This window comes from Ambystoma mexicanum, chromosome 1p (assembly GCF_040938575.1).
Source record: "Ambystoma mexicanum isolate Mex_15411 chromosome 1p, UKY_AmexF1_1, whole genome shotgun sequence".
In the NCBI taxonomy this organism is placed as follows: Eukaryota; Metazoa; Chordata; class Amphibia; order Caudata; family Ambystomatidae; genus Ambystoma; species Ambystoma mexicanum.
The window spans coordinates 106,277,098-106,297,839 of NC_090921.1; the positions used below are offsets into that span (position 1 = coordinate 106,277,098).

The following is a 20,742-nucleotide window of genomic DNA, read 5'->3' on the forward strand; positions in this document are numbered from 1 at the left end:
GGTTGCTGGATGGTTCCAAGGAGTTCAGTGGTGTCGTGCTTTGGTCTAGGCGTGCCTGACATCGATGCAGCTTGGGAGTCCACCCTCTTGAAGATCCTGGCTAGCTCGCTCACCTCTGGAATTGTAAGGGGATTCCTTCAGTAGTTGATTCTTAAGTGTGGGTGATAAGCAGCATTCAATGATGCGTAGACGTATGGCTTCATCTAAGGAGAAAGCCTCAAATTGGCAGTGGGCCCCTTTTACCCTCAGATGGGTTATGTACTCATCCACTGTTTCTTGTGGCTTCTGCATGCACTGGTTGAAAAGATACATCTCATAGTCTCTGTTGGGTTCAATGATGAGTAGCATATTGAGGGCTGTAATTAGTGAGGCGAAGTCTGGCTGGTCTCCCGTTGGAATCGTTTTGATGATTGTTTTCACCTCCCTCGCCCAAGGTTGAGGAAAATGCCCCATAAGTGGAGTGAGTCGCCGTCTCCAGACTCCCTAACAAAGTGGTAAAAATCTTCCATCCACTCGGTCCAGCTGGGGCCCTTGGTGGACTGTAGCATCATGGAGAAAGGCAGGGGCATGCGTAGTTGGATGGATGGACTTCATGGCTCGGGCGGGTGGTGGGGTGGCAAGGTTGCCCATGATGCTTGTGATGCCTAGTGAGGTGAGGTGTGTGTGTGTCCAGCTGTTGACTTACTCGCACGAAGCGGACGGAAGGTGTGCTTGGCGGAGGTGAATCACTCTGGTGAGTCACATGGAGCTTCAAATGCCTGGCGGCGTTTACAGGCCTCCTATGAGATGCAGGGTCTCTGTGGGCTGGGGCCCTTTGCAGGGGAGAGAGGCCTGTGTAGCACACCAATGTGTGAGTGGTGGAATACGCCTTCCTGGGATCGTGCAGTGAGTTCAGGGAGCAGAAACTAGGCTTGTGCTAGGTAGAAAACCTAGGTAGAAAACACATGGGTTGCAGTCAGTCTGCGTTCCTGCTCCTTGGGTGTGTGCCGGCTCCAGCGGACGTTACGGGCCTGAGGGGAGGCGGATGGAAGTGACTGCTGTCATCGACGGCGACCTCTTGCGTTGTTGGTGGGCGGCATATGGACACTCAGGTGGCGTGAATGCACTGCACCGCTTGTCGTTGTAAGAGGCAGGAGCATGGCGGGGCTCGGTGTCATCTGAGACTGTGAGGCGGGTGCAGAGCGGGACTCGCTGGCACACAATGGCATCGCAGATAGGGAGGATGGGCTTGGTGGGATCACCGGCCCCAGAAGGAGGAGCGCTGTCGCGAAGGAGAAGGATGGGCCTGGTGCGATCACTGGCCGCTGTAGGACGACTCCGGCTGGCAGGAGACAACCTCGTCGTTAGATGTAGGCAAGATCTGGCCTACGCATGTGGATAAAGGACACACAGCTGGAGAGGAGTTTCGCCTAACCTTTCTTTATTAAACAGTAACAGGAACTGGCGCTTACACGCCTACGCACCTCCTTCTCCCCTCATCACATAACCCCGCCCTCCTGGCTGGGCATGTTCCTTAAAGGTGCCGCGGCAGGGCAACAGAGGTGTCCCTCGTTCTCCATGAAAAATAAAAAAGGGTTTGGGGGTTGCCCCCCTGCATGTTCCATGTAATAATGTTCCCTCAAAAAACAGCAATTGTTCGGCAATTTGTTTGCATGGCAATATTTCTGAGGGGACATTATTACATGGAACCCTCTACAGTATGGCTGCTGTGTTCCCCTCTGAGGCTGGGCACACTTTCTGTGCCTTGGAGATCGCCTGATTGGGCAGCTCTACCAATATTTACAGCAGGTCCTGGGAACCAGCAAATGGGGCCGGCCCCCATCCAAGGACCCCCCCCCCATAAGGACCCGGCTCGGCCTGTCCTGGCATGGTAGGGCCCCTTGCCCTGCTTGGTGCTCCGGAGCCGGCCTACTCCTTCCTTTGGCCCTGCACATGTGATTGTGGGTAAGCAGCCCACCCCTTCCTATTCCACTCCTTCATGTGACCCTGATTTGATTTTGTTGATTGCCCTGCTCCGACCCATTTTTCTATTGAGCATTCCACTCCTCCATCCCATGGAGGCGGCCCCTTCGTCCTCCGTCCTGGGTCTGAGTTGCCGGCATAGTCTGTGAGATATCCAGGCTCCCCCTCCTTCGCTGCAGCCTCAGTGCGCACTATTCCCCTGCTGTGAGCCTCATATTGAGCCTGACAGAGGTCCGTTATTTCTTGGTAGCCTAGTGCCATACCTGCCCCCCCGCCCCCCCTGATCTCTATCATTGCGGCATACTGCCTTTATTTCTCTCCACCACATCATCAACTTTCACAAATCACGCTTTTGCCCGATTCTGAACTGCCTACAACTCAAACCTCCTAACCTCTACAAGACATCCAGCTTAAGAGTCTTCGGATGCCCTCATCTCTTCATGAATATTGGCCTACACTAATTAACTTTAACTTGTCTCCACATGATACCATTTGCTGGTAGGCTTATTGCTCCAATGCTGTGCTCCCCACTCTGCATAACCTCCTCCTGCCTAAGTTGGCATTTTACTAAGGTCTGCAATAACCCACCTATATACTACTGGGCAAATGCCTGCTGTTATTGTTAGGCATATGCCTGCTATGATTACCATTGGCTCTTTACCAATATTTAGAGAGACAAATCTGGGGTGTGACGATCGGTTATGTTTAATCATTAGAAAGTCCACCTTATTTCTGAAGTCAAATCTGTTTGCCTGTATTGATGCCTGCTATGAATCTAGACCTCCTCTACCCATAATGAAAATCCATTATGGTCTCTGCCACCACTAGACATATCCTAATAGTGAGACCTCATCCTATTTTAGAAGTCAAAACTACTTTTATCTGCAAATTGCGGGTTGTGTTTAAAAAAAGTGTTTTTTTTTCTCGCCTGTAGGAAAGTTGAATCTGCCCATCTGCAAATTGCTGGTTGTGCTGTGGTCGTACACCTTTGCTATCATCCTTCACTTTTGGTCCGATTGTTCGTCTTGCGGCTAGCAGGTCGTGCTCTACGGTTCCTCCCTCTCCTACTCCCCTCAGTCTCCACAGTGGTTCCCTCAATCGCCCCATCTTCTCTAACGGCTTTTCTATCACCTATCCCACCCCTCTGTCAAAGACTGGAATGCAAATGATCAAGAAGGTTATCCTGGTCTCCAGCCATGGCCTGCCCATCGCTGAAACCTATGACAATGCCTACTCCAGGCACACCCTTATCCCCTTTTTCAGTCAATATCCATACCTATGGGTTCCCCTCATAGTCTCTTAACTCTCCCCTTTCTCTTCCTCTCCCATTAATGGTGGCACCCGCTGGGATGTAATGCTGGCATCCTGTCTTTCCTCCAGGGTCCTCATTAATGTCTATCGGAATGGTCCAGGGTTCTCAACCAGACTTCCTCCTTGATAGACGCCTCCCGTTTCTCACCAACTTCCTCCTCCCTCTTCTTTTTCATCTCTCTGGCGCCTCTGCCATCTCCGGGCGTACCATACTCCTGTACCCCTCCTCGTAAGACCTTCAACAGTAGCACCCTGCTCCACTTAACCCTCATCTCTCGCCAAACACTCCTCTGACATCTGCCACCTTGTTGAGGACCTCGACGTCCTCGCTCTCACTGTGACTTCGTTTACAGACAGCTCTGTCATGAGTTTTGACTACCTGAGGTTTACAAGATCCTCTCCAAACCCAGGCTTAACCGACCTGGTGCGGAGTGGCCCTCATTTTACTTGAGTGGGTACCTACTACTATCATACTGGCTCAATCCTACTCCTCTTGCGAATTCCTTGCCTGCAGGCTTGGCGTCTCCCCTGGCCTCTCGCCGACTCTAGCCACCATCAGGCTCCCTGGCCAGGTCTCCCACTTCTTCTCTGAATGGGCCGACCTCATATCTTCTCTCGCAACTTCCTCTTCCAAGCTTCTCTTCCTTGGAGACTTCCACATTTATCTCATCTCCCATGATGTAGACTCTGTGGCTTTTTCAACCTCTGTGATTTTCTTTTCCTCTCCATTCTTCCCTCAGGTGCAACGCACTGTGCTGGCCACACCATGGATTCTCTCATCTCCTACGCCCTCCACATCTCCAACCCTCTCCTGGTCTGATCATGCCCTCCCTTCCTCTCACCTTGACCTCTTGGTCCTCCGGCTAAGCCTTGCCTGCACTGCCAGCATCCTTTTCTGTCGTTCGACCGATGAAGCGAGTGTCAGCTTCTGCTTTTGCCCCTGCCTTCTTTCCCCCTATTCCTTCCACTGACTCTCACCCCGACACAGCTCTCTCTAACTTTCAACTCTCTATTTCGAATACTCTGGATATCCTTGCCCATGCCATGGGGATCCGCATGAAGCCTGCTTCTAAGTGCAATTCTTGGTAGGACTCTGATCTGGCCGCTCTGAATCGCAAGTGCAGAGTTGCTGAGCGGAAGTGGCAAGTTTCAAGCACATCCTCTGACAAATTGGTCTGGTGCATGCTCCAAAGGCAATGCAGACTTGCCATCTGCTCTAAAAAGAGGGCTTATATCTAAGCCTGCATCTCTGCAGCTGCTACTAACACGGCTGAACTTTCAAAATCTGCAAGGAACTCGCCAACCCTACCGCTGTCTCGACCTCTCCCCAGCCCTCCCTGGCACTTTGCACTGCTCTTGCCTCTCACTTCCTCTCCAAAACTCAGGTCACCCTCTCCTCAATTGCCTCTACCCAACATCAGTTCCCTCTCCCCTCCCCTTCTATTCCCCTAGTCTAGACAAGTCTCCTCCAAACAGGTACTCCCCTAGAACTATCAAGAACAACATTGTCTCCCTTGCTCCAGCCTTGGCCGATTTCTGCAATCACTCCTTTGCCACTGGTGTCTTCCCCTCACTCCCTTGTGCTCCTTCTCCTGAATAAACATTCTGCTGATCCTTTCTGTCCGGCAAAATACCACCCTACCTCCACTATCCCATTCTTGGGTAAACTCTTGGAGAAACTGGCCATCTCCCAGCTTGTCCACCACATCGAATCTGTTGGTTGCCTACACAACCACGGGTTTGGCTTTAAAGCTGCCGGAGGCATGGAAACAGCTCTCCTGAACACCCGTGAAGACTTGCTCACTAATCTTGATGCCAGATCTCCTTCTGTTCTCATCCTTTACCTTTCTTCTACCTTTGATACTGTCAACCATGACACCCTGATAAAGCGACTGATTCCTTGATCTCTGACCGACCCTCCCAGGTCCAATTGGGCGCTTTCCTTTCCACCATCTCACTTTCCAACTGTGGTGTCCCTCAGGGCTCTATCCTCTCGCCCTGGCTTTTTAATATCTACCTAGCCCATCTGATGATCTCCTTGACTCCTAATTTAATGGCATGCAGCTTTACTTCAATCTACCCTCCTCTTCTTCCTCCACTCCCATTCCTACTTGTCTACTATTCAGGCATGGTGCAATACTAACAATCTCTGCCTTAATACCAGTAAGACTGAGATCCTCCTGATTGGAACTACTGGCCCCTCCAGCCCCCCAACACTCTGGCCACCATCCATGGGTCCCCTCCCCTCAGCCTCGTGTGAACCAAAAAACCTTGGCGTCATCTTCAACTCCTCCCTTTCCTTCTCTCCTCGCATCATGGACCTGGCCAAGAAGGCCCACTTTCAGCTTCACCTCCTCAGAGGTATTCTCCCCTACCTCACCTTCCCCCCAAGAAACCCAAGGTCTCCAGAGCTCTTGTTCTGTCAAGGATGGATTACTGCAACAGCCTTTTTCTCAATCGTCCCTTCAACTAATCCCGAATAGGGATGCAAGACTTATCCTTGGCCTCAAGCCCAGGGACCGCATCTCTCCAGCCCTTAAATCTCTCCCCACTGGCTCCTGGTGGCTGCTAGGATCAAATTGAAGATACTTTGCATCAATCACAATGCTTTCTGGGGCCTGGGACTATGCTATATCCAACCTCCTCTCCCTAGATACCCCCCCCCTAGAACCCTATACTCGGCTAGCTCCAACTTTCTGCAAATGAGATGTTTTTTCCAAGCAGAAAGTGGGGGATGGATCCCTCACCTCTGCAGGTGCCTCCCTCTGGAGTTGCCTTGCTGCCCCTCTCAGACATGAACCGAATTTCATTAAGTTCTGGAAGCTTCTCAAGACCTTCCTTTTCCCTTCTTCCTTCCCCCTCCCTTGCTAATGCCCCATCTGCCTGTGACTGGTAGTCTGGCTCCGTCAGAGGCCTACAGGGCACCAGGCCATCCCCAGCCCAGTTTACTTATGCACCTATTCTCCCCGCCCCCCTTCATCCTGCACTTGCCTTCACAGGCCCCCCGCCTTCACTTAGCTGGTGTGCTTTAACACCTTATAGCCTCCCAGACAATGAATTGCACTAAGTTATGGACACCCCCTACGCTCTTCCCCCTGGCCCTGCCCACTTGGCCTTCTGTGCACTCGCCTTCACATGGGGCCTTCCACCCAGTTTCTACACTTCTCCACCTCCCTTCCCCTATGCACTTCTCGTTACCGCACTTGCACAATCTGAATGTCGCAAGGCCTATTAAGAGCACTACTTTCCCCTTTGTATTCCCCCCCCTGCTTTGCTGTGCCTTGAAAAACTGTATAGGGACATTACAATAAATAAACCAACCTGGCCCGAGACTCTGCCCATGTGGGCAGGGAAGGGCAGACGCTTCCTGATCCTGACTCTGGGGGTGGTGTTCTGTGGGAGGATCACATAAAGGGGGGGGGACGGGTCAGGACGACTGGGAAACCCCCTGTTTAACTTTCCCTGCAATCCCACACTTTTAATGGCTTTTTGCCAAGCAGAAAAGGTCAAGAAAACGTCATTTTGTCAGGGACTACATGTCCCATAATCCCAGAAGTACTGGGACAAGGAAGAGGGTTGAAGAGCAATGTTGCAGCAAGGTACAGCGATTAACCCCGATGGCCCACACCTGAAGGAAGCTGAGAGGTTTGAAAAGCCCCCTCAGGTGCAGTACATTAGATGAAAATGGAGCTGTGGTTGGAGCACTTGAAGCAGCAGTAGAAGTAGAAAGAAGAGAGCAAGGTGTTGGCAATCCAGGCAGAAGTGGGAGAACCAGAGGGACGCCAGGGCTTTGAACCAGCAGATTTCAACGGCGTGTCCTGCGAGGATCCTGTCCCCCCCCCATCCCCCAACTCTGCAATGTAGAGTTTGCACAGTGGAAGACGTTCAGGAAAGCTTCTTTTCCCCATGTGAACCCAATTGCAGAGATTGCGCAGCAGAAAGCGTGCTGGAGACTGTGGCCAGAAGGTGCTGTGAAGCACGGGTCGCAAGCGCAAGAGAAGCTCCTTAATTGCGTGGCCGGACCGGAGACATATGCAACTAGGAAGGCTATGGGTCCAAACAGAAGCCAGAAGCCTTGCAGCACGCAAAGGCAGGAATACAGAAGCCAGTGAGTCTAACCAAGCGTTCTGATCCCTTGCTTGAACACTGCCGTCAACAGTATCCATATGCAATCACTCGCGTAGGAGTAAAAGCGATGTGAAACTCACCGTAGATTGGGGAAAAACAGAGCACTTGAAATGTAGCACTCGCATATAAGCGAAGATTATTTCTTTCACTCGCGTATGAAAGTAATGTGGTGAAACTTCCTCATTGAACATTAATCTTGTTGAAAACACACAGGAATGGTGGCGTGTGCTTAATAAAGATTCTGAGATGAAGAGTAATCCCTGAATCTATACAAAAGAAATTAGACCAATATAACAATAAAAGCTAAGGCTCGGAACATTATCATTACAAGTTGTAGAGAGCAAGCATTGCCTAAGCCATGTGTGACCAAAATCGTTTCTCCAATCAGGAGTGAAACCAGCCTTTCCCAAAGCTAAGGCATGGCGCCAGCAGAAGTATAACAGAACACCAGCATTGCACATGACAAGAGTACAAACATTACCCGAATCCAAGAGAGACGGACAACTAAGCTTCGGGGTAAATTATCCTGGCTGGCAGAATACAAAGAGGTTGGGGGAAAGGGAAGCTTGCTGCTTGTAAATTATTATTTAGAAGCTGATGCAGCCTATATTCCCATAGCCAATAGGAAGAAGAGAGAAGTGTATCCTAAGGGCCACTGTTGGTTGTTGCAGACAGACAAGAGTGGCAAAGAGGTTGCCCCTCTGAAAAGGAAATATTCAGAGGAAGAGTGCCTTGTGTACTTGAAGGTGTTGAAGTGCCATAAAGTGAATCTTGTCATATCTGGAAACTACTATTTAAAGTCACAAAGTACTGAAGCTGTGGTGGCGTTTTGGTCGTCAGTAGATTTGATACTTCAGTAGCACATTTTGAGGTGGAATACTATGAGGTCGCAGAGTAGACTCATGGTGCAATCTTGCAGTAGTTACTCGAAGCTGTCAGTTGTGTAGATAAAAGTAGAAGTGCTGTGAAGTCATCCTGACAAAGATACAAACTGTGATTGCTAATATTATAAAGAAAGACTTACAAAGTGTTGACCAAAAGCTGCATTTCATTAATATTACCAGCAGTTGTGTCTATTTGAATCTAACAAGGCACTGTGGTGTTTCTCCTTGGACATTTCAGATTTTCCATACATTTATTTACAGAAAGACACAGAGGTGAAGTATTATGCTTTCTCTCAACTTTACTGTTCGAGCAGCATCATCAAAAAACAATGACTATAAATGCGAATAAACTACAAGTCCCATATGTTTATAGTATTTTGTAGTTCATATGTTATTGGATCTTCAAACAAGTGACTTTAAACACCAATCACTATAATCCATCCTTGGAAATCCATTCCACCATTTGACTAATCCTCTTTCTTTGTCTGGTCTCTTCTGAACTGTAGCAATCCAGCCCGTCGACACTGTAAACTGAGCTCTTAACACAATATCATGATCCTGTTGCTTTGTTATCCGCCATAGAACCTGAAACACAAATTATAGTTCAGACTTCTGTCCCAAGGGTGCGGGTAATCGACAAGGGCAGGAGCATTCAATATTCACTTTTGAAAACATATAATTGTAACATTATTATGATCACAGAAGACAGCTCATTAACAAATCATGACATTGATTACTGGGTGGGAGAATCATTTGCCTCTGTGTCTTTAATAGAATTATGACTTTCTGTAACTTATGTATAGAAAATCTGAATTCTATGTCAAGAAACAGACTCGTATTATGCATGTTCAAAGCTTACTTACCACCAACGTTGCCACTTTTTCCACTGGCTTGAAATAAAAGATTTTTTAAAAAAACAGATCTTTATTAGGTGCTTGACATTGCGAAAAGTGCAGGCATACCAACAGTACTAATCAAGGCAGTGTTTGATCATCAGTGACTATATAGCAAAACAGTGTTACATTTCGGTGAGGGTGCCGAGTTCATGGGCGGAATGAAAACATACATAATTGTGGAGAGCATATAATTGAGTTGAGGGGTGTCGGGGGGGATTTGTCTCTCTATGTCCAACGTTAACAAGTGTTTGCAGATAATCCCGGAAGGAGGGGGGGGGATAATCCCAGGGGCAAATATCCTGGGGCCTGCCACAGGCCGGCTGCAAAGAGGTCCAGCGTTCCTCAAGGTTAGACGCTCAAGTAACATTCCGGAGTCATTGTTCTGCGGTGTGGGAAGCAGCTCTAAACCTTAACAGTAAGATAAAGCACACATCAAGAATCATGCAGAGACTAGCAAACTTACGATTGAGACGCTGAAGCGACAAGAACTCATGAAACAGGCAGTTCATTGGGCAAGGTTCCATAACATTGTCCAGCATTTCAGATACAGTCGCACAGACACCAGCCCAATACCCAGCGATTTTGGGGCAGGACCAAATCATATGTAAATAGTATGCATCATCTGAGTGGCAAATAGGGCAAAGGGGGAGTGACTCCCGGGACAGGAGATGCAGCCTAGCAGGGGGTGTAGTGAAATCTGTGCAATACCTTAAATTGAATTAGCCGGAATCTAGCATTGAGGGAAACCAAACAGGTCTGCATGCACGTATCTTCCCAGCCCTCGTCAGTGATTTCTAAACCCAGATCTCTACCCCAAACCTCCCAAAGCCTGGATAGTGGTTTGCAAACCTGAACCTGCAACAGTCTGTACAATATCCCAGTGGTCAAAGTGCCTTCCATGACCAGTGCAAGAAGCGGCTCGTCTGGGGGCAGCGTGGGGGAACTCCTTCCATATACTCTTGAATGTGCAAGGGCGAAACATGTTTGGGGATGCTTGTGGTCTCGTGCAGAAGGGATGTGGCCTAGCAGTTTGGGCTGGACCGCCCCTTTTGGGGTGGGGCCAAGTCTGATTTGCATATGGTCTTTCCCTTCTGTAATGGCTTGGCAGGCGAAGAACGGTGGTCTGGAGGGTTGCCCAGAGCATTGCCAGTGGTTAAGCTTAATTCTAAACCTTCCAGCCATCACCTCTTTTTTTTTGCTCTGTACTGCAGCCATAGAGAGGACCGCCTACGAGGTTGTCTGGGCAGGTTGGGCCAAGTGACAAAGGAATCCATAATAAACTTATCACCCAGAGTGGAGTAGCCGCCTTCTGCCCACTTGTGCACAGCAGATTTGCCAATCTTAGGAAACTGAGGGTGGAGGTTCCAAAGTGGCAAATCCCTATGGAATGGGTGTGGGTTGTCTGTGAGCGGACGTATTTTATCCCATGCAAATGCAGTGGTGGCCGGTGGACTGGCCACCCAAGGGTCTTTCCATAGTGGGGTCAATACCAAGGAGGAGACGTCCAGAGGCTTGGTGGCGAGCCGCTCAATCTTTACATGTGGGAGTGATGAGGCCTTGATGAACCAGTGGGCTGCGTATTGGGGCAGGGCTGCAAGCCAATACTTTGCGAACCCTGTGGCAGCGAGTCCTCCCTGCATGTATGGTCTCGTGACCGTGGCCCATTTAAGGCTTACTGCTCCAGAATGCCACAGGAAGCCATTTACTGCGACTAAGTGCTTCGAACAGTGCTACCCCAGGCCATATCGGGACATTCCGAAACTGGTACAGTAGTTGAGGCAATACAATCATCTTGAGGAGCGACACACAGCCCACAAATGTTATGGGCAGTTTAATCCAGGCGCGTAGTTTTACAGAGAGTTGGTGCAGGTAGGACCCGAAGTTTCAGTCATACAGTGAGGATTGGTGCCTCGTGACTGTAACCCCGAGATATATCGCATTGGGAAACCAAGCAAACCCCATGAGGTCACGTGGAGCAGCAGTGGCAACGGAAAATATTCGGACTCTGAGTTAACTGTGCCAAGTCAGGATAGGAGCCCCGAAGTGGAGAACATCAGGCATGATGGGGGCAAGGTTCTCATCCGGGTTTCTATTTATTTATTTTTACGATTTGTAAAGCGCACTAACAGCCTGTGGGCATCAAGGTGCTGTTGCAAGAGAGTGTCTTAGTTACAGGAAGAATACTTTGTGATGTACAGTAATGCATCGTCTGCATACAACAATATAATTTCGGGATAGCCCGAGAGCCTGATGCCCCTGTGCGCATGCTTCTGTCACATTAGGTCAGCCAGAGGCTCCATGACTACTGCAAAGATTAGCGGGGAAAGTGGGCAGCCTTGCCTGGTTCCCCTGCACATGTCAAATTGGGACGAGAGCAGACCATTGGTGCAAACCCTGGCCACTAGCTATGTGTAAAGTAGCCGTATCCACAAGACACATCAGGCCTGAAATTGCACTTCGAGCACAGCCCAGAGGAACCAGCAGGAAACCGAATCAAAGGCCTTCTGAATGTCTAGTGTAGCTGCTACCGCCGCCACCACCACCACCACCACCACCACCACTGGGTCCACTCGGGTTAGGATGTTAAATAGGCGCCTCAAATTGAGGGCAGTTGTGCGGCTGGGCACGAATCATGACTGGTCCTGGTGCACCAGATAAGGCATATGATCTGATAGTTTATTTATATAGCGCCTATACACAATGTGTTTGAAAGCGCTTCAAGGCAAGGAAGGGAACAAGGAAAAATACAATGACATTCTTACAGGCCATGAACAGTAAGGATGTGAAATTAACTATCGTACTCGGCCTGACAACATTTCAGATAGTGCAAGAGCTATGACATAGATAAGGAAGGGAGAGGGAGAGTGGGAAGGAAATGGAAACAGACAGGCGACTACTGTACTAGGCCTGACGACATTTCTGGTAGAGCCGTAGAAAACAAAAAGGTGAGGGAGAGTGGCGCAGAAAGGGAGGGGAGGAACAAAACAAGCAACTACCATTCTAGGCCTGACGACATTTCAGACAGTGCTGGGGGGGGGGGGTAGGGAGGACAAAAAACAGTAATGGGAGGGTGGAGGAAACAGACGAGGTTGCTATCATTTTAGGTCCAGAGACAATTCTGATAGAGTAAGTGCATAGAAGAAAGTAAGGGGAGGAGATAGGAAAAGGGAGATGGGAAAGGCGGAGAGAACAGAGAGTAAGCAGTCAAAAAGAGTGGAGAGCAAATACAATTGCAGAAGTCAATAGTAACACATAATGTTGCAAGCCAGGATACAAGATGAAGATGGGAACAACATGATTAAGGGCCACCATGAGTACAAGATGCAAAGGAAGTCCAGCATGAGAGTTGAGAAAGGGTGACGCACCGTGAATGAATGAAGTCCATAAAAAAAAGAGCGGCAAGCAGAGAGGCACCAGGTGTGTGGGGCTTGCTAGGTGGTGAAAAAGAGCGGCAGACAGGAAGGCACCAGGTGGGTGGGGCTTAGGCCAGGTGACCTAGATCCACTTGCACCTGCTCCCCATCTGCAAAGGAAAAGAGGCTGGAGAGCTCCTTAAGTAGGAAAAAGAGCGGCAAGCAGGAAGGCACCAGGTGGGCAGGGCTTGCTAAGTGGTGAAAAAGAGCGGCAAGCAGGAAGGCACCAGGTGGGTGGGGCTTAGGCCAGGTGACCTAGATCCACTTGCACCTGCTTTTAACATTGCTATTGATGAGCGACAGGGGACAGTATGAGCCACAGTGTGTAGAGGGTTTACTGGACTTTAGTAGCACCATTATCACAGCTTCTCTAACTTCCACTTCCACAGGATTCGTCCCATAGTGCAGACAAGAAGGGCATGAGCAGGGGGCTTATAGCATTTATAAAATGCCATGGTGATACAGTCTGGACAGGGAGCCTTACCAGCGGGCAGAGCCTCGATGGCCAGTGTGATCTCCTTGACACTCATCAGGCCATCAAGAGCATCTCTGGCCTCGTCAGATAGTACAGAGAGTGGAAAGCCATTTAGGAAGGCGTCTGTCAGTACCAGGTGCCACATCGTTGTTGACAAAGTGCTGCATAAAAGGATCGAAACACCTAGTTTATGTCGGGAACTGTGTGGACTAGTACTTCAGCAGCATCCTCGATGAGAGGGATGTGGCGGTCGCCCTCCTACTGCCGCACCACTCTGGCTAGCACTCTACCCAGACGTTACCATTCGCCATATAGCCTTGCTGTGCTTGGGCTATCCTGAAACTTCCGTTCCTTGTCAGCGTGGCACCTAAAATGTCCAGTGCATCTTTAATGTCGCCTAGAGTGGTGGCCGCTGTGTTAGCCGCGTATTGCTTTTCAAGTGACTTGAAGGAGGCTTCACTGTCCCGGATGTCTCGACGGATGGCCTTAACAATTCCCCATTCCTTTGCCAGGGCAATGCCTCGGATATAAGCCTTAAATGCATCCCAAAGAACAGCGTGGGAATCCACGGTGCCCGCGTTTATTTTGAAATAGTTGACAACACATTCCCCAAGCTCATCCCTGAATACTCTATCTAGTAACGATTGAGGCCTTAGCCTCCAGAGGCGTCTTGTGCCGTAGCCTGAAGCCCAGGATAGGGTCACAGTGACCGAGGAGTGGTCCGAATATGTCCTAGACAGTATATCCACTTCCACCATCTAGTTAATCAGTGTCCCGGATATCATCCATCGATCAATCCTGGAATGCGAATCATGCACTGTTGAATAAAAGGAGTACCATCGTGTCTGTGGGTGTAGCAGTCTCCAGGCATCCTCAACCCCCAGCCTAGTTTCACCCTATAGAAGGTTCCGGGCAGCTTTAGATAACTGCAGTGCTCTGCATCCAGATCTGTCCATGTTGATATCGACAATGGTATTAAAGTCCCCACCCCACATTGACAGGCACTAGAGGGTATGTTGCCAGTAGATCCGTTATTTCCGAATAATAATTGGGATCATCGATGTTGGGGCCATGTATATTAAGCATTACCACTTCTAAGTCAAGTAGCACCCCGTGCACCAGATCATAATGACCAAGGCGATCCACATGAGCCGCCTTATGCACATACTGTAGTGATTTGTGTACGAGGATCATGACACCGCGGCTTTGAGTAGAACATGGTGTGCAAAAGCGATTTGTACCCCAGGTTTTCGCAAATGTATTAAAGATTTGGGCCTTGTGTCGTTCAGCATAAAGCTATAGCTTACGCATCTTAACATGATTATCCAGACCCCTGACATTCCAACTCATGCACAACAGGGTATCAGCTGCCATCAGGTCATTGCAAACAGTAGGTCATGGGCTTGTTACGGGCGAGTGTAGAACAACTTGTAAGAAGATTATCAGAGCTTGGTCGCCAACCCGTCACACCTGTCAAGCATTTTCAGTTTAACTTCTCCCAGCCGTGCACCCCCCACCCCAATCAGAGGAGTGAATACCATGTACCAACCTAACCAACAACATTTGCAACCTTGCATGGGGGGACGGTTCACGGCGTACAGCCCGGCCCTCGACACCGTGACATAGTAAATAGCAAGTATGATATGCATAATACCTCGTAACCTGTACACAGGAGTGCAGCAATTGCCATGGTCAGAGAGGGGTTTCCCTGAGAAGAATATGTATATAGCATATCCTGAATCAGTGAAATAGCTACAGCATGCAATGACAACAGTGATAAACTTGAAGGGTAGGCAGGTTCATCCAGGGAAGTGCCGATCCAGTAATTTCATAGCTTCCTCAGGGATTGTAAAAAAGTAAACTTTCTCAGTGTTCAACCCTGAGCTTAGATGGAAATAGCATACTTAACCCCATGATCACAGAGTCTCCTCTTTACCGCAAGGGAGGACTTCCGTTCCTGCTGCACGATGATGGAGAAATCAGGATAAAGGTGGATTCTGTTAGAACCAAGCAATAGCTCCCCCTTAGCCCATGATAAGAACATTCTCAGGACTTTATCTACGTCTCGCACCTGATCATATTTCTGTCTTGGGTGTCTAATTATTCTAACCCCTTTTCAAAAGTCTACAAATTAGTGGATGTTGTCCCACTGTTATCCCTTCTATTCTCGGGTGCCCCGCAGAAATGGCTGAGCGGGCTGTGTTGATCGTCCTGTATGCCTTGCCACGCGCTGCTAACTGAGCCAGACAATTGACTACGTCTACCACATCCGTTCCAGTGGGATGTACATTCCTTTCCACACACCAATTGTGCCAGCCTGACCAGGCTGTTCTCTATGCCTTCCTGGTCCCAGGCACCCAGCTTCTTTGATAATCGGTTCAGCCCCGCCCCCGCCCCCCTGTGGGGTTCCTCACTATTAGGTCTAACCTCGGTAGTGCTATTGGGTTTTCATAAGACATCCCTAGCAGGTCCGGGAACCATACTTGACCCCTCCAATCTGGCGTAATCGGCACCAAGGATACTTGCAGTCTCCTCACCTGTGGCAGAGTCCTCGCGATCATCGTGATTGGAGGAAAGGCATATTCCTTGCTCGGACCCCACTGTTGCAGGAATACGTCTATCGCTTCTGCGTGTTGGTCTTGTCTCCAACTGAAGAAACAAGCAATTTGCCTGTTCAATCTCGATGCAAAGAGGTCTGTCCTGCACGGACACAATCTCTCCATCAAGTGTCTGAAAGACTCTTTCGTCCAGCTTCCAATCGGTGGCATCCCTGAGAAATTGGGAGTTCCAGTCGGCCACCTCGGTCTGACGGCCTGGTAAGTATTCTGCCATCACCGATATCTCTCTGTACACAAAAGGTGCCAGCATTATTTTGCTAGCACTGCTAACATTTTTTACTTTGTACCTCCTATTCTGCTTATATATTGGGCTGATACGTTCATCTTGAGGAGCATGCAGCATTGCGCCCTCTCCTGTGTCCAACATTTTACCAGAAAGGATCCTGCTAGGAGTTTTAGTTAGTTTATGTGAAGGTTCAATTCTTCTTCTGACCCTCTGCCCCCTGTCGAGAGATCTCTGCATCTGGCTCCCCATCCCCACCTGCTGGCATCGGATTCCATCACTAGGTCCGGGGATAAGCCAAATATTGCCCTTCCATTCCAGGCATCCATGTGGTAACCACCACTCCCGTTCCTCCTTCGCTTCTCTAGAGATGGGTATCCTTTGCTCGTAGGATGCGCCCCTGCGGAGGTGTTTGATTTTTAATCTCTGAAGAGCCCTGTAGTGTAGTGGACCCGGGATGATAGCATGAATTGATGCTGCCAGGTGTCCCACTAGCCTTGCTAGCTCGCTCAGAGATATCCTCTCTGCCGCTAATCTGCTCCTCATCTCTTTCTCGATATCGTTTAATTTGTTCAGAGGGAGGTTTAACGCTCCCCGCAGTGTGTCTAACCTGAAGCCTGGAAATTCCATGTTCTGTTCGGTCTGTAGGCTTGATATCTCCCACTTTATTATAAACACTAGTTTCTGGGGGAGGTCTAGAGAGTTGTCTACTTGTTCCTTGATCAGCGATTTGTCCTGGCGCATTATAGAAATGTTGTCCAGATAAATGATCAGTCTCACCCCTCATTCCCAGAGGAAGGTTATTAATGGTTTCATAACCTTCGTGAAACACCATAGCGCCGATGCTAGCCAGAATGGTAGGCATGTGAACTTCACACCGAAACCTCAGAAATGTCTGTTGTTTTACTGCCATAGGTATGGTTTGATAAGCATCTTTGAGATCTATCCTGGCTAGCTAATCTCCTTGCTGTAAAATGTCCCACAGGAGGTGTATGCCCACCATCTTGAAACGTCTGTATATTATAAAGACGTTCAGTTTTCTTAGATTTATTATTGGTCTCGTCTTGTGACGGCCTCTCACTAGGAACTTGTTGCTTATAAAGCTGACCCTCATATCTTATCTGCCTTATGGCACCTTTCCGTGCTAGTTCTCCTATTCCTGCGTCTAATAACTCTTTGTCTTCTAAGCTGAGCACTAGTGCCTTTGGTCATCTCTCTTGCCATGGCGTACTTTGCCAATCTATGTGAAAACCCTGTATGGTGCACCCAAGCATCTATAGAAATCATTGCCATTTTTCTACAAACTTTGCTACTATCCCTCCTACTGTAGGAGTTTGAGTCTGTGCTATTTGCGCTTGCGCATTCATTCTCACCTGCGTTAGGGTTGATGTTGATTTTCTGTGCGTCTCCACCCTCGCTCTCTCGAAGGGAAGAACGGGTTGGGTTTCCTTTCATCTTGTTTCCAAAGGTATCTGCCGGTGTGGAAACTGTTGAAGAAGAGGCTCCTGCCTCTTCCAGCCCTGCCAAAACTGTCTGCCGAATACTCTTTTAAGGAAGCTTGGGTTTTATCAATTACTGCATATGAAATCGCAAATTTAGTTAATTCTTTTATAAACGTGTCTACAAAGAGTTTGCCTTTGGTGGAAGCTGCCACCTCTGATGTGGTCAGCTCTCTGAGCCTGGGCTCAATTTTAAATAAAACTGATCTCCTTCTTTCTGCTATGATAGCACTATTGGCATTGCCCAGTAAACATATTGCTCTCTGGGCCCATCCAGACAGTATAGCTGGATCTATGGTCTCATTTTTTTCTTTTGCTTCGTCTGCCATCTCCATGATTTTCGTAAGGGGCCCAATCACTTCTAGCATTTTGTCCTGGCATGAGTGCCAGGACCTGTAGATCTTTTTTAATGTCCTTAACGTACCTCCCCATAAATGTAACCATGCGGTCATCAATATCTGAGGTCTCCGCTATGCTTTCCGGCAGGTGTGGTTTTGGGCTCTCCACCCTCAGCTTATTTCTGGCTTCTTTTGCCAATGGCGTTCTGAGCCTTTTCCTTATGTATGCCGCTATCTTAGTCGGAGGTTCCCATTCTGAGGAAGGTGGATGTATTAGGGCGTCCGGGGCAAACACATCCCCAACTTCTTCCTCCTTGTCTTCCAGTTTCTTTTTCTTGGACACTATTACTTTCCTCTTCTTCTGAGAATATAATGTCAACTTCTTCCTCCGATTATCAACTCCCCCAATCATCTTCATCGTATCACTTTTGCACTCTTTATTTTTCCAGTTTACTGCCTTTCTCTTGTGCCTTCCTTTTAGTGGCTAGCCCGGGCAGGTGCGTGGGTCTTGGCCTTTGTAGGCCTTGCAGGCTTTCTTTCTTCCCCCTTTTTCCATTCCTTGTCCTCCTGTCCCTCCAAGTTCCTCCATACCATTGGAGAACTTTATCCAGTCTTCCATGATTGCCAGCTGTTGTGAGCTCTGCCCCAGGGCTTTGTGTAGTGTTTGACCCATACCGGGTTGTATACTTTTTTTTTAGCTCACCTGACCTCTTCACAAACTGGACAATAGGGGACAGATGTGCCACTGTTAGGGCAGTGTGTACTAAATGGCGCTCTGGAAGCTGTATACTTCTCTTCAAACCTCTTAAGGCAGAGTTGCCTTCTCTGGCCACTAGGTGGAGCTGTTCTGCTGATCCGTGTGATAAAATGCTGATTTTATCCCTAACACGTGTCGTGTTTCAAAGAAACTATACATATCAATTGTTGAAAAGCAAACCGCTTCTGCAAAACAGAATGCTCCGATCGTTGTGAGCAAACAGCTTAATTAAGCAGTTACGCTTTGTATTATCCCTGTCTCTCTCTGGGTTCGCATTAAACACTCATCACAGGAGTGATCTTGAGGAGCGCCAGAACCCCGATAAGTCATGTTGCGCTCCTCATACTTCCGTGACTGCATTGTTGCAGTCGCCGGGACTGTTTATCCCGCGATACTGCTCCTTTAAAATAGATTAAACTATCCTAAACCCTACGGAGATGTTCCGCCACGTTACTCTAACGCTGCGCGCTATCGCTCGCATTAAAAACTGCACACAAACACTTTCACCTAAGTAACTTCATCAGTGAAGTAATAACAAAAGTAATTAACTGACTGCCTGAGCAGCAAAGAAAGAGGATTAGTCAAACGGTGGACTGTATTTATAGTGATGGACTGTGGAGATTGGTGGTTAAAGTCACACGTTTGAAGATCCAATAACATATGAACTACGAAAGACTAAACATATGGGATTTTTAGATTTTTTGCATTTATAGTCATTGTTATTGTTTTTTGATTATGCTGCTCGAACGGTAAAGTTGAGAGAAAGCATAATGCAAGCCTCTGTGTCTTGACATGGAATACGAGCCTCCGTGTCTTGACATAGAATTAGAAGTTGTGGAAAAGTATCTTGGCTGGAAATAACAATGCTGCTTTTTGATGACATGGAAAATCTTTATTCCAGCAAGAAGAGACATTTTTCTGTTGTTTGAACTTTGGTTAACAAAACTTTCTTTTGACACATTGAAGGAGCCAAGAACTGAATTGATATTACAAACCCGGATTTCCTTTTTCTTTTGTTGAACGATGGAACTAGAATTATCTTGAAATCTGGGCAAGGGGAGTTCACCCAAGTTACTAAGTAGGATAGTGAATATCTTTGTTGAAGTTATTGGGAAATGCCATATATTTCTTTATGTATTTCATGTTTAAGTGTGAGAGCCAGACCTCCTGTGTTAGAAGATTGAGAAATCCACTAAAAGTTGTCCGCCTTACATTTTTGACCCCTCACAATAACAGTGAGGCATCTTCTGTAAAGGAGTGTCACTCTAATTTGCATTTCAAATTTGGTTATTGTTGCACAAGATAAATCTATTCAGCACAGAAAAGTGAAAACACTACACCACTTGTGCTATAGTATAGGAATATACACAGGGCTCGCATGACCTAAAGGCCCGCTCGGATAACCGAGGCGATTTTATGAAGATCAAGTACCATTTGCAAGGTACTCAAACTTGCTGGTGAGCACGGGGGTTGATTGAAACTTTTTTTTACATTTACTGCAAACGACAAATGAAAGTTTCACTGTGCATAGCTGGCCATGAGTGGCAGCGTTGCGCCAAATATGAAGTGTACTTATGGTGACATGCACCATATTCCAGTAAGCACTAGTACATTTGTGACCAGTTACCATGAGGAGAGCACATTTCTCTTATGTCAAGTATGTAAACAAAGGAGCTCGACATAAAGATCTAGTTTGATTTCCAAGAATGTGCAAGGTCCGATACAGTATCTACTAATGTGAACACAGAACACACTAGAGACCAAGTGGCTCCGATCGAAATGTAATTCTTCAACAGTAAGGCGCATGTTCAGCACTGCACTGTGAAATATCGTGACATGTAATAGTGTTTGCGCAAGAACAACTAGGGGACACATTTCTTTGAAGCAGGCAGCCATGTGGTGGAACCTCCCATAGTGTAGTGGAGCCTGGGCATGTCGCCCTGTTGGCATCACACAAAAAGGTCACTGCCCCTTCCTCAATATGATGCTGCTCCACCCTGTTAGGAAATGCAGGGTACAATAGTAGGCTTGCACATGAACACCTATAACCTCAGAAAGTGCTTTACCCACAGACCTATCATCTCACATTTTTGCACTCACTTCTCAATCATATGTATTAAAGGGTGTACATGATCATTATATTACCCAATGATATGTAAAAAGGCTATACAAGTTTTGTATAATAAACACACAATTATTTGTGACTGTGTACACAGAAGGGTTTGGCTGATTGGTTGAT

General features: G+C 47.9%; 1 long non-coding RNA gene across 2 annotated transcripts in view; it reads right to left on the bottom strand.

The window, feature by feature from the left end:
- Positions 1 to 8,566: 8,566 nt before the first annotated feature.
- The window catches only part of LOC138566721 (uncharacterized), a 70,980-nt gene continuing 58,804 nt past the window's right edge, over positions 8,567 to 20,742 (bottom strand). For both annotated transcript variants that reach the window (XR_011302002.1, XR_011302003.1), the window contains exon 4: positions 8,567 to 8,870. This is a non-coding gene — a long non-coding RNA (uncharacterized lncRNA). The remainder of the gene's footprint in view (positions 8,871 to 20,742) is intronic.